Raw genomic sequence first — 14,325 nt, 5'->3', positions numbered from 1 at the left:
TTTTAAGCGTTTTTACACTTTTATTACAGTTTCAAACGAAGGTACTCAACGCTATGTTCTTACATGAAGCTAAGAGTAGCTATTTTAAACTGCGTTTCATATCCAGGTTATCTTGAACTAAGTTGTCCATCCGATGAAAGTTTGAGAACTTTCGAAAAAAAAAAAACTAAAACTTTACAGAAAATATTTAGTTTTACTTTCCCATTATACCCTTTTTAATAGTTTCATTAAATCTCCTGAGCCAATTATCCAAAATACAAAGTACGATGTTAGTTATTTATTGTCCATTTTACTTGAGCTCTCTTTGTTGGCTAAAGCTATACTAACAAGCGATCCCATAATGTCTCACTATAATAGAGAGGATACCGTTTGTTTTTATAGTCGGTGCTCAACTAAATGTCCTAAATACCGCCCTCTTAGATACATATAAGCATTATCGTATGTTTAGTATTTCTAACATCAATGCCTTTGTATTGAACACATAATATCTCTTGCACCTAAACGGTTCTAAGTTTACCGATGAATACGGGTTCAAATTGAATTTTCGTGTGCTTAATTTGTGTTTATAATTCGTCGAAATTCTGCCACATGTGAATCCAACTTCCGGCATAGTAGCAGCGTGGTGGAAAATGCCCCTAAAATTCTCAAAAGGAGAGGATCTTAAGCCCAGCAGTAGGGAATTATAGGTGTTATTTTATTATTTTTTATTATGCTACACTGTTTTCATGTAACTTTTCTTTGCTATAAGAAATGTTTACTATTCTTTTTGCAGTTTGAACACTTTTTTTATCAAATATTCTTAAAAATTCCATGTCATATAATAGAAATAGATATAACGAAAGAGAAAGGCAGGGAAATTCCTATGGATATAATTTTCTCTATGTAACGATTGCTGGCAGTTAACTCTACTATAAGCCGCGTAAATAACTCCCCAAATAACATAGTTGATATCCTTTAACGAACTCAGAAATATGAGACAAAATTAAAAAGGCTTTTTAATTTACTTAACCAACAAAACATTTTGCTAAGTAAAAAAAACTGTCACCCTAAAATCCACACTAAATAGATTATAGTGTATCAACTAAGTCTACTCTTCACACCCTTGGCAAAAAGCCAAGTAACGCCTGCCGACGTTAAATCAGGCTTAGAAAGACGAATGATGCTGGGTCCCAGCGCCGGCCACATTACATTCCTTTTAGACCGCTTCTTTGATACTTGAATTAAAGTTTTCTTCATAATTTATATACTCGCTTGCTTGTTTTGAGATTAGGAATAAATCATAAATCATTTAAAATTTGAATCACTTCTTCATAAGCTTTTCTTAGGCGAAAATTTTCCGAAATTTATACTGAGGTGGTACTGGCATTACTAGCATATCCAATCAAATTAAAATATACTTTATTTAAGTAGGCTTTTATAAGCAATTTTGATTCGTCGTTTAACAACTGTTTTAAGTGAAGCTACAACCTAAGGTACCAGATGTAAATAAGGTAACATGACACGAAGAATCACATTCAATACTTACACCTGACGTGGATGGTAGGAAAAATGTACCCATTGAGCAAATTAAACAGATTGTTGGTGTAAGAAATGGGGGGTCCCATTTCTTACCCCAATTTTACCTTTATAACATTATTTTATTGTAAAATAAAACGCAAGTGAATCTAAGCTAAATGCCGACTTCCTTCTAAATAATAAAAGAGAACCATATTACTAACATCATAAGCGACAACTCTAATACATCTATAATTTTTTCCAAAAAATCCCATAATATTATAAAATTTCTATTGTCTAACAGTCTTTACATCTGTCGTTTGTAATACAAAAAAGAAAAAAAACGAAAATTCCCGAGCAATTCGCAATCAGAATTCTGAATCGTCACTGTCATCATATTAGTGCTTGTATTAATGGTGTTTTGTGATATATTTTTAGATTACAATTAAGTTAAGCTTTTGTTCATAATTTCGGTACTATAATGCCGATAAATGAGCTACTTCAGAGAAGTTTTTCACTACCGGATAATGTGTCATCAAAAAATGTTAATGACAAAACTTTGTGTTGTGTTCTGATATGAAGGATAATATATTAACTTGAGCAGAAAGTGGGGGGAGGGGAGGCAATTTGATGGACGGTGGCTTCCAAAAATCTTCCTTTCTTTACAGCTTTTTATTCTTATGATATCTTGTTTTTACTCTTATCTCATTTCTAGCACTCCTTCTTACCCTGAAAGATTCATCGTTTTCCTCCATTCATCATTCTTGAAAATTTTTTCGTTAACTTACAACAAAAATATCATCAATTAGTTTATTTAAACTATACCTCCTTGAAAAAAATCAAAATATACTTTATTCAAGTAGGCTTTTACAAGTCATACCTATTAGTTAATTACAATTATATATGACTTTAATATAACCTGGCTGAAAGTCAACAAGTATTAATCCCTTTGTTATCGTCAGTATAATCTTGTATATGCCTTCTTTAAAAATGTATTTTTTACAAATGATTTAAATTTATGACACGGCAAAGTTAAAATTGTCTGTGGAATTTTATTATACTTAAAGTACACAATACTTCAAATGTGAAGTTACCAATTCAACTGCTATTCCATGTATAGTCTGTTTACCTATTTCGTAAAAATAGAATGTAAATTTGTATATACCGTAACATTTATACAACTTGGTAACACTTTGCATCGCCTTAAACTACCCTGAAATCTCAAACGTCAAGCACGGTATGTTGAAAGCAGACCAACGACCCTCGACACTCCCCATTACCCGTACTTCCTTTGCTAATGGGTGTACGTAGTTTATAATCATAGAAGAGGAAATATAGAAATGGTATCACATATATTTATAATGACACTTGAGGTTGTAGAGTCTATTTATAAAAACTTATAAATAAATAAATATGAGACAACATCACATACATTACTCTGATCCCAATGTAAGTAACTAAAGCACTTGTGTCATGGAAAATCAGAAGTAACGACGGTACCATAAACACCCAGACCCAAGACGACATAGGAAACTAATGATAATCTACATCGACTCGGCCGGGAATCGAACCCGGGACCTCGGAGAGGCGTACCCATGTAAAACCGGTGTACCTACCACTCGACCATGGAGGTCGTCAAATGTCCTTGTCGTCTTATGCCCTTAGTGTTCAAGCTTGTTTTAAATAAAATATTAACAAATTCGTCTCAATAGATTACCTATGAAATAACAGACAAACAGACTTACTTTCACATTTATAGTATTATTATACTTATAATCTTAGCCAAAAAATTATTAAACCCCTCGATGAATTAATTAAATACGTAGCCTTTTTAGCCTACATAGAGTATCATTTCCCGGAACTCAAACTATCTCCGTTCCGAATTTCATCAAAATCGGTTCACCGGTTTAAACTTAAAGAGGTAACATAATTGTTTTCGCATTTTTAATATTAATATAAAAAATTTCGATTGCATTTGAAAGCGTCACTTTATAGAGTTGTTAATTACAAAATTACAACCGAAGATGTAGACTCCACCAAGTAGAATCGGCTTGAAAATCAGTAGTTTCTCTTAACCACAAATTAAAACATGTAAATACGTAGTATAATATGTATATATAATATATATAATATATAATATGTATATGTAAAATGTAAATCATTATTTATCAGACATTAAAACGAACGAAGTTTTTTATCATATACTGGTTGTCGCCCGCGGTTTCGTTCGCGTTTTGGGTTGTCGATTGTCACGTGTTAGGCAAAAAGGTAGTATGTCCTTCCTAGAAGTTTAAGTTTGATTTCAACTTCACACCAAATTTCATCAAATTCGGTTCATTGTTTCGGACGTGAACGAGCGACAGATAGACAGACAGAGTCATTTTCACATTTATAATATTAATTAAGAGTCGTGATGGCCCAGTGGTTAGTACGCGTGCATCTTAACCGATTATTGCGGGTTCAAACCCAGGCAAGCACCGCTGATTAATGTGCTTAATTGTAATTCATCTCGTGCTCGGCGGTGAAGGAAAACATCGTGAGGAAACCTGCATGTGACAAATTTCATAGAAGTTCTGTCACATGTGTATTCCACCAACCCGCATTGGAACAGCGTGGTGGAATATGTTCCAAACCTTCTCCTCAAAGGGAGTGAAGGCCTTTAACCCAGCAGTGGGAATTTACAGGCTGTTGTTGTTATAATATTAATATAGATTATCTTATATTATTGTAATGTATATCATGATATTGATTCTATAAAAAAAAGTTTAAATTCGAAAAAAAAGGTACTAAGTTATTCGAATGATGTATGCTCAACTAAGTATAAAACGAAGTCGCTTCCCCCGTCTGTATGTTTAGATATTTTATACTACGCAATGGAAAGCCCATCCAATCCAATGCATCTTTCATCAACAAACAGAGTTATCCAGAGGAAAGGTGAATATGTATTACACGTATAAATTTAAGGAACAGGAACTTTCCCAACAGGAAAAAATAGTATTTTATATTTTTTAATTTCTTCTTCAATTTAAAAGTTATTTGATATAGGGTATATTTTACGCGTGTGAAGTCAGGACGGTTAGCTAGTAATAATGATGTTGTAGTTTGTTAGTCAGCTACATAGTGTGCTAATTACTTTACAGTTGAGGTAACTTTGTAAGCATAATCTTGACTGAAGTTTCATCTCCATACACTGTTAAAGTTTTCATTTAATGGCGTAATAATTCTTCATGCTCGAGTTTTCTGACAAAATTATCTAAGAAAGATAGACAAACAAATAGGTTGGTTTATCCAAACTAAAATATACAGGAATTTAAAGAATCATAAATAACTTTTCACCCTGTCACTTGTGAGTATGAGTGTGAGAGTGAGTGTAATCAAGATCTAAGATGTCATATTCTGTAATCTGACTAATCATATACTGGTATCCTATTAAGTGTCGTAAGTAGAAACTCGAAACTATAGTTACTAGTATTGTTTCCAATAGCTTCTAGATGGTCGCTTGATAAATATCTTCAGACTGAAATAAATCCGCTTAGAAGTCTGAATGGTCCAGTAGTTATAACACGTGAACTTTGAACAAAGAGTAAGCGTTCAAACTTGGAAGAAACTGGTGGAAAATCCTTCTTCTATAAAAGGAGAGTTTTGTTTTTAAATTTTCTAAGCATAGACGAACCAATCCAAGTATCGTATTTGTATATTTTTAAGTTAGTAATATATCATAGGTGATTCAGTACTACAGAGAAGAGAGTTGTTTTTTACAATTCATATGTTGCTGCGATTTTTTTTACAGAGTAAGGTATGTACAGACATTTTTTTTTATAAATTTAACTATCGATGAAAAGTCAAGAAACAGTTGCAGTTTACGAATATTTAACAAAAGTTTAATAAAGGTAAATCAACTTAAATGAAAACCACTCGCCGTTCCATATGCCGATATTACAAAAGAAAAACAACACGGCATTCGTTGAGAGCTGTCTGATTGCTCTCAACACTTCCCGGCGTTGTGCCCACATCCTTCCACATTTCGCTAATGGTACGTTATGCGTACCTTATACGAGATGCATGCAGTAGGTAAAGAGCGGGAGGATACATAGGGAAGTATCGTACGCCGAAATGTTTCATTACGTTGCAAGAAGCAATCAAACTCAAAATATACTTTATTGAAGAAGCCTTTTTAAACACTATTAAATTGTCAAGATCGCTGAAGTCGACATTTTTTTTATGGAATAGGTTGGCGGACGAGTATATGGGCCACCTGATGGTAAGTGGTCACCATTACCCATAGACAATGACACTGTAAAAAATATTAACTATTCCTTACATCGTCTATGCAACAACCTTGGGAACTAAGATGCTATGTCCCTTGTGCCTGTAGTTACACTGGCTCACTTAACCTTCAAACCAGAATACAACAATACTGCGTACTGTTGTTTAGCGGTAGCGGGCTTGAACAAAGCCCTACCACCATGTATGAAGAAAAAAATAACAAAAAAAAATGTAAACATCACATTTTTTTGGTTGCATGGGTTTGAACTCGGAATCATCGGTTATAATACACGCGTTCTAACTAGTGGGCCATCTCGGCCAGAGAGATATAACAACTTGATTTACACGTTGGGCAACATTTTGATGATCAGGAGTGATATTAACGTCTTGAATTGAAATTGTCTATGGTAACAATCACTTACCATAAGGTAACAGATGTGTCGTATACTCTCAAAAATAACATTATCGTATCAGGGCAAAAGTTGAGCATTTGTGATGTAATTTGAAACGAGAAAATTTTTAATTAAGCACTCGAATTAATAAGGTTTTACGTATTCCAATATACTTTTTTATTATTTTCTTCCTGTATTTTTCGTTCGTATGAAAAACAATATAACCCGTTCCCTGGGATATACCCGGGTAGATGCTATAATTAACAGTAATGTCCAATTTCAAATTAGGAATTCTCATAAAACCCTTTTTTATCGATAAACATGTAATCGTACCTATATGGTATTTTTTACCTTTTGCTTATTTCAAGTTAAGAACTCTTGGTGTGATTACTGTACATAAATATTATACTACCTACGCCTGCGATTTCGAACGCGTTTGAATTTTACGAAGAAGTTATTATTGTAGCCTATGTTATTCCTTATTACATCACCTATCTGCCAGTGAAAGTCCCGTCAAAATCGGTCCAGACGTTCCAGAGATAAGCCGAAACAATCAAACGCAATTTTATTACACAGACAGATTATTATTTACTCATCATAAAAAAATATTTTCAATGAGGAATTAAGAGATACCATATAGAGAAACCTTAGAACCTTCTACCATAGACATTACCTACGAATATTAAATTTTCACATAAATTTGTGAGGTTGGATGTATGTATGTTTGTTAATCTTTCCCTATACATCAGAATAACATAGATTACAAATTATAATGATTTTATGTAATTTCGTTATATTATAACGATACATATCGTTATAATATAACGAAATTACATAAAATGGGGGGGGGGGTTGGCTCGTCACACAATATTAATAAAATTGTTAATCTTTAATTGCTTGTGTCAGTCATTTCAATCAGATTTCTAGATGACACAGAAGTTACCATCACGCTGTATTGACGCCGCACATACAACACAAACTGCAATCTCCGCCCTACGTTAATCAAAGGGACGTTTGTCAGCTGTAGATTGCTCTCGACACTTCCATACGTATTTCCCTTGCTAATGGCTCCAGCTTTGTTCTGTTCAAACATGCCCTGTATTATTGACCCTTCTTACATACTATTCACCTGGGACAATTTATCTATTTCCTAGCATTTTCTAATACACAAAGTTACAGATAAGTCGAGTTTTATCATAATTTTAAAATCAAATTTTATTAATGCAACATACAGATGCAGTACACTTTATTATTGATTATTATATATCTGCAGTCCATTTGAAAATAAACGCCTCAAACCTGTGGAGAAACATCGAAAGAGTCTCGACCGGTTTCGTCTATAGTAAAAACGTGGAAATTAAAATAACAAATACGAATTAAAGATTAAATAAACAAAATTCGGATATAACGTTTGTAAATAAAAAAACGTATACTCGTATATATAAAGAGTATCGTTTGTTGTAACCCGCTAATATTATTCATTAAAAGACTATTTTTAACGCCTGGATTTAGACTCTATCAATCACTAATTATTATGAAGAACGGCATTGTAAATCTGTTTATTTGAAAAATGCGATAATTTCTTCAAGCTGGAGACTACTTTCCGAATGTGTTTAAATCAAAGACGCTTAATTGTGAAGTTTACTTGAATGAAATTGATTTGATTTGAATAACTGGCAACTTCTATTTCGGTCAATATATCACTATTATTGAAAAATAGTTTACATGTAAGAACAATATCAGCAGGATTCTGGTTATCTTTTGTACATACATATTTAATGAAACCACCTTTGTTTTAAAGCAGTTAGCTCGTGACTATCAAGTGTAATTTTAACCGAATGATTTTCTGTGGCCTTTTGCCTAACTAATATCAAAAAGGGAAAATTGGGACACTTTTAGATAATGAATGTTTTCGCATATCGATTGGTCTCCGACTGGGAAAACCTCTGTGTTCTGAACACAGATGCCCGTGTGGAAAGGAGGTAGACTCTTTCGGTTTATATGGTCTCTCTTGCCCAGGTAGGCTTTTCCGCCACGGTTCTCTTAATGACATAATAAAAAGGGCTCTTGCCACCATCGACGTTCCTGCTCTTACTGAGCCTCGTGGAATTAGTCGCGATGATGGTAAGAGACCTGATGGATTAACATTGGTTCCCTGGGAACGAGGTCGGGCCCTTGTGTGGGACGCTACATGTGTTGACACGTTGGCTCCATCTCATATCCGAGAAACAATGTTAAGAGCCGGTGCCGCTGCGGAAAAAGCTGAAGCCAAAAAAATAACTAAATATTCGTGTATTATATCTAATTACTTTTTTGTTCCATTTGCTGTCGAAACGCTTGGCCCTTGGAGTAGTGGTGCAAAAAGCTTCATCAAAAGTATAACACCTCGCCTCATTGCCTGGTGACAGGAGAGCTGGTTCGTTTTTTTTGCCAGAGGATCGAAATTGCGATTCAACGGGGAAATGCTGCTAGCATTCTTGCCACCATTCCACGCGGGCAAGATTTATACAGTAACTAGTTTTAGTTCATATTTGTACATATATATTTTTAAGCATTTAATGTTGTTAATTCTTATGTTAATAAAAATACGTCAACTATTATATAAATATAAAAAAAGGGAAAATATATATGTTTGGTACGTATAAATACTCATACTCAATCATAATAAAAAAACAAATAAAACTATTAGGTACATGAAAAGTTCGGAAAATAAGTTTCGTGTTGATGTAAAAACGATCTTTAAATGACAAACGCCAGGGTCCTTAATAAACCTTCATGATAAATAACCGATCTCATATATTTCGGTCACGATCCCGAGGGTCAAGGTATTATAATGGGGGATATTTATGGCGTTGTCAAGACATTAATGGCCGAATTATGAGACCCCGACTCAGATATTTGATACTAAGTTTAGCAATTACTTATTAATTCGTATTTAAAGACTTTGTATGTCATTAGCGTTAGGCTTTTGTTAGGATAAATAAATAAATAAACATGAGACAAAATCACATACAATACTCTGATCCCAATGTAAGTAGCTAAAACACTTGTGTTATGGAAAATCAGAAGTAACGACGGTAACACAAACACCCAGACCCAAGACAACATAGAAAACTAATGATAAACTATTAGTTCGAGAATCGAACCTGGGGCCTCGGAGTGGCGTACCCATAAAAACCGGTATACACAGCACTCGACCACGAAGATCGTCATTTCACAAGTGAGTTTTAAACTCAAATGGTTATTTATTAACTAAAGTTGCAAATTATGCATTTTTTTAAAAGGTTGTCACGTGACACAAAACGCTCCTAATTCGCCGGGCTTATGATGAAGTCACTTGCTTGTTAACCTTGCTTGCCTACTACATGTAATTCAGATTAAAATACAGGCAAGTGACGTCACCAACCCCATTGCAGCCCCATGTTGTCCAAGTAACGTTTTATGCGCTATTTAAATATGGAATTTTTAATATGATATTTTTCGATAAATATGTTCTAGAAATAAAAAAAAAAACACTTTTACTGGGTTCCTTAACTTCTACTAAATAATATAAAATGGATTTTAAAAACCAGTCAAGTATTGCGTTTTGTTTTTTTTTTTAATTTTTTCGGCACAAGTGACATCTTATGGTAAGTGGTCGCTCGTGAATATTGACGCTGTAAGAATTAATAAGAATATTTTACACCGTCATTCCGCTAATAACTTTGGCAGATTAGACAACGTTACGTCCTATGTATTTATTGTCAGTCACTCAAAGCGATTATCTTATCATTTATCATGAATTACTTTTTATATGGCAAAGACGTTAATATATTCGTACAATACTTTACACGTTACCATATTTTTGGAACTATTCATTAATATACATATACAAGATTATTATATTATATAAACGATGATAAATAATGATTGGGATTATATACATTTTTCAACTTGTATTGACAGCGTTGAGAAATGAGAGGAAACCTTAGCCCAACAGTGGGATATTTAGTGGCTGTTACTTTTTATCACTTTCCTATATCATATATTGCGTTTGTGTATTTTCAGATTAGACATAGTCTTTTTAAATACTGTTGATTTTAATTCAACCATTAGCACAGAGTAAAAGAGAGAAACAAGTAAAAAACTATGTAATTACAGTTTAATAAATATCTAATTATAATGTGTGCGAAAATCTCAAAATTTCTTAATATTGACTTAAACCATTCAAAGCTTAAAACCTTTTTGCTAGAATCATGTTTTTTAGGACTGTTTACATACTAATATATTCAACTTATTTAATAAAGGACGAGCAAATACTCCATCTACCCTATATACCATATGGCCACCGACCAAAGACCAAAATTGGTTTTGCAACAAATACATATCATTCCTTACAAGCACATTGCCCAACTAACTACGTAAACTAAGATGTTATGCCAATTGGTTCCGTTATTTGGGGCATTAACCCTTCATACTGAAAATGTATGTATGTTAAATAACCCCAGCAAATACATAAGGTTGATATGAGTATATTTTTTTTTCAATATTAAACTAAATGAAATCAAAATAAACTTTATTCGAGTAGGCATTTACTAGAATTTTTGAGTCGTCATTCTACAAATTATAGTGAAGCTACTATAGGTTCGGAATCTAGATTCCGTAGAAGAACCGGCAAAAACACAGTAGCTACACTTTTTCATCATTTATAACACAAAGTTATGTTAGCTAAATACAATTATATATTTAAATAATATATTCCGCCAGGATTTTAAATGATTTTTAATTTATATGTTATTTAATATGTTAGATAAACATGCATTAAAATACTATTTTTGTTTTTAAACATTTTAAGCACGTTATCCATCAATGTATGTTTAGTCCAAAAGTAAGGTAAGTCGTACTACAGTTGGAACGCAGTTGGATTAATTATGTTGTTTTGAATTGTCTTCTAAAGTTTAGACATGCACTATGTCTTGTTACTTAGAACTTGAACACAACTACACTCATAGCTAATCCAATGCTACGCGGCATTTAAAATGTAATTTGAATGATGCTTTGTGTGCTGATCTCTGTGACTTATCTCATTTAATTCCATAATTAAATTATCCTAGCACATTACGTATATGTACTATGTATACATAAACATTTAAAAAAAATAATGTAAATGCAACAGCTGTTTCTTATTACTACACATTATTTAATAATGTCTCGTATATGAATAAATTAAAAAACTACTGAATAGATTTTTATACAGTTTTCACTATTAGGTAGAATGGGTTGTGAGAAAGGTTTAGGTGTTCAATTCAATAATTTTCTGGGTAAATTGAATAAAATCTGGCGCTGATTGTCGAAACAAATTGAGTATTTTACTTCCATGCACCGTGTAAACCAACAATATTTTGTGTATTTGAGAGTTTTTGTATGAAAATATTTTATATGAGTATATACGATAGTATATATACTGGAAATCTGTTGAGGCTTCATAAACATATTTGACGACAAGCTAGAAGGGATTTATATTCCTAAGATACTATATTTTTATACAAGTTGTAAGCTGTCACGATACTGGGCTACATCCTGATGTACCTATCTGAGATGCGTGTATGGATTTTTAAGTTTTCTAACAGGGAATATACTTTATAAGAATGTGCATCTATTCCAGACGAAGTATATACATCGTGTTTGAAATAAAAGTAGTAAAACTATTGTCTGTTTGAAGAGTGTTTTAAAGTAAAAGCAAAAATAATATTTTCGCAGGAAAGTAAAAAACAAAATGATTTTTTTTTGTGGAAGACGTTTATAAACTTACCTCTCTATATTTAGGTATATTAATCTGTATTTTTATTTTCTTTTCTAAACTTAGTAAATTTAATGTTTTAACACGTTAAATATAAAACAATTAATAGAGTATATAAGATGTGCAAGCTTTTTAAAATGATTTATTTGTGCTCTTTTTATCTATTACATACTGTCAATATGTAATTGCCGAAGCTCATAAATTCATCAATCATCAGATCTTCAAGTATATTCATGCGTCATATATGAGGACATTTACCTTGATTAACAAAATGGCTGGTATTTCGGTAGAAGCGGATATATACCTGTAACAGAAAAAAGGTTATGAGTAAAAAGGTTTCATAATTGATTATAATTCTTATTAAACAAATAATGTCAAAATTAAGCTGACAGTTTTACTTGGTGGTGGGGTAAGGCTTTAAGTTAGGGCTACCATGAAGCAACATTACCCAATATTGTTGTGTTCAAGTTTGAAGGGTGAGAATGCTGGTACAAGTGACATTACATTTTAGCTGCAAAGGTTGGTAGCAAATTGTTGTGATGTAAGGAATGGTTGAATGGTCAGTGTCTGAGAGTGGTGATGACCACTTACGATGACCCTATAGCACGGGGTATCTACCGTACCATAAAAGTTTTTCGTTTCTTCTATATATTTATATATATGATTATTTCAATACAACTATAATATACTTTACATTATATCCTAATTATAAGTATAGAAAATATATAAGTATACAGATTTAAAGGTATAATATTTATTGATGCTGTCAGTTACTTTTAAAATAAAATCAGATTTATTTTAGTCTATTTATAAATTTCGCTATGGCTAACCCTAAATTATGTAAATCAAATCTCATTCATGCCTTTATTAGAGAAGAATAATGCTTGTTATTATTTAACAAAAGTGAAATTACTAAGACAATGGCAATACAGAGCGATGAATAGGCGTTCTCATGGTCGTTACTATGACTGTTTACAATACTAATTCAATTCATGAAATACTCTTACTTTTTTATTAATGTAGGTTGGCAGGTAATATCTGGATACCAACAACAACTAATATTGCCATTATTGAAAATATAAAGCATCCCATACATCATCAATACACCAGGAACGCTTGAATAAAAAAAAAATGGTAACCTTTGTTTCATTATTTACACAGACTCACTCACCCTTCAAATCAGAAGTACTTAGTGGTAGATCATGTTACAACCTCCAAATACTTGTATCAATATATTTGAGATTACAAATATATATACAACCTTAATAAAATTGGAGTGTCTGTTTGTAATAATTAAATAACCCCTTTCTATTAAATGCATATGTATGTATACACGGTACATATAACAAAATAACTTTGTTTACAATTCATGTCTGTTTATTTGTTCCAGCTAATCTCTGGAATTGCTGGACCAAAATTTACGGGACTTTCACTGGCACATAGCTGATGTGATAAGGCGTAACTCAGGCTATAACAATGACTTTTTTATTTTATTCCGATTCGAATTTTGGGCACGACATCCAATATCATGGACAAAAGCACTCACTATAAGCAAGTTACTTTGCTCACAGAGAGTGCATTACACTATAATTAGACGGATCAGCTATCTGATGACATAGCGGCAGCTTAAACGACATTATCCGCAACTACACTGTAACCACTGACAATATTCTGATTCCGAACTATTCAGGATAAATGCATGACTGAAAACCTGATCTTGGAATCTTCAGCTATTTTTTTTTATGGGATATGACGAGCATATGGGCCACCTGATGATAAGCGGTCACCATCACCCGTAGGCAATGACGCTGTAAGAAATATTAACTATTCCTTACATCGCCACTGTGTCACTAACCCTGGGAATTAAGATGTTATGTTCCTTGAACCTGTAGTTACAGTGGCTCACTCAACCTTCAAACTGGAACACAACAATACTGAGTACTGTTGTTTACCTTACCACCAAGTAAAAAATATGCCTTTATGTCCAAGGGATAAAGCTTCTTTTTGTATAGAAAAGATACTGGGATTATTCCAATACGATATACGATATATTTTAAAACGATTTAAATAAAGCTGCTTTACACATGAGAACCACCTTAAGATCCACGTGTCTATTTATCTCGACTCTTACAAGCTGACCAATCAATTTACAGGCTTTAAATTCAAATATATCATCAGAAAATTGTATGAATTTTAACTATTGTATTCAGTTTTCACCGTTTAAAATTTCACGTGTGATAAAATAATGCATTCACGAAGGTAATAATGTTCAATAACAAAAGGCTCGTCTCCACTTGAGGCTGTTAAAGCTATAGGATTGAATTTGCTTTTTTATCGAATTCATATTCATTTCATTTTATTGTAATGATCGAATTTCAAATAAATTATCCGTAT

At 32.7% G+C, this 14,325-nt stretch overlaps 1 protein-coding gene across 2 annotated transcripts in view; it reads right to left on the bottom strand.

The window, feature by feature from the left end:
- Positions 1–14,325, bottom strand: part of LOC124536899 (rho-related GTP-binding protein RhoN-like) — a 158,993-nt gene that overhangs the window by 109,151 nt on the left and 35,517 nt on the right. The window contains exon 2 of one of the 2 annotated variants that reach the window (XM_047113555.1): positions 12,190–12,235. The exons of the other annotated variant lie outside the window; for it this stretch is intronic. The gene's annotated coding sequence lies outside the window, so the exon portion shown is untranslated. The remainder of the gene's footprint in view (positions 1–12,189; positions 12,236–14,325) is intronic. 2 annotated transcript variants of the gene reach the window in all.

The sequence above is a fragment of the Vanessa cardui genome, chromosome 17, assembly GCF_905220365.1.
Source record: "Vanessa cardui chromosome 17, ilVanCard2.1, whole genome shotgun sequence".
NCBI lineage: Eukaryota > Metazoa > Arthropoda > Insecta > Lepidoptera > Nymphalidae > Vanessa > Vanessa cardui.
This window is presented reverse-complemented; position numbering and strand designations above follow the sequence as displayed.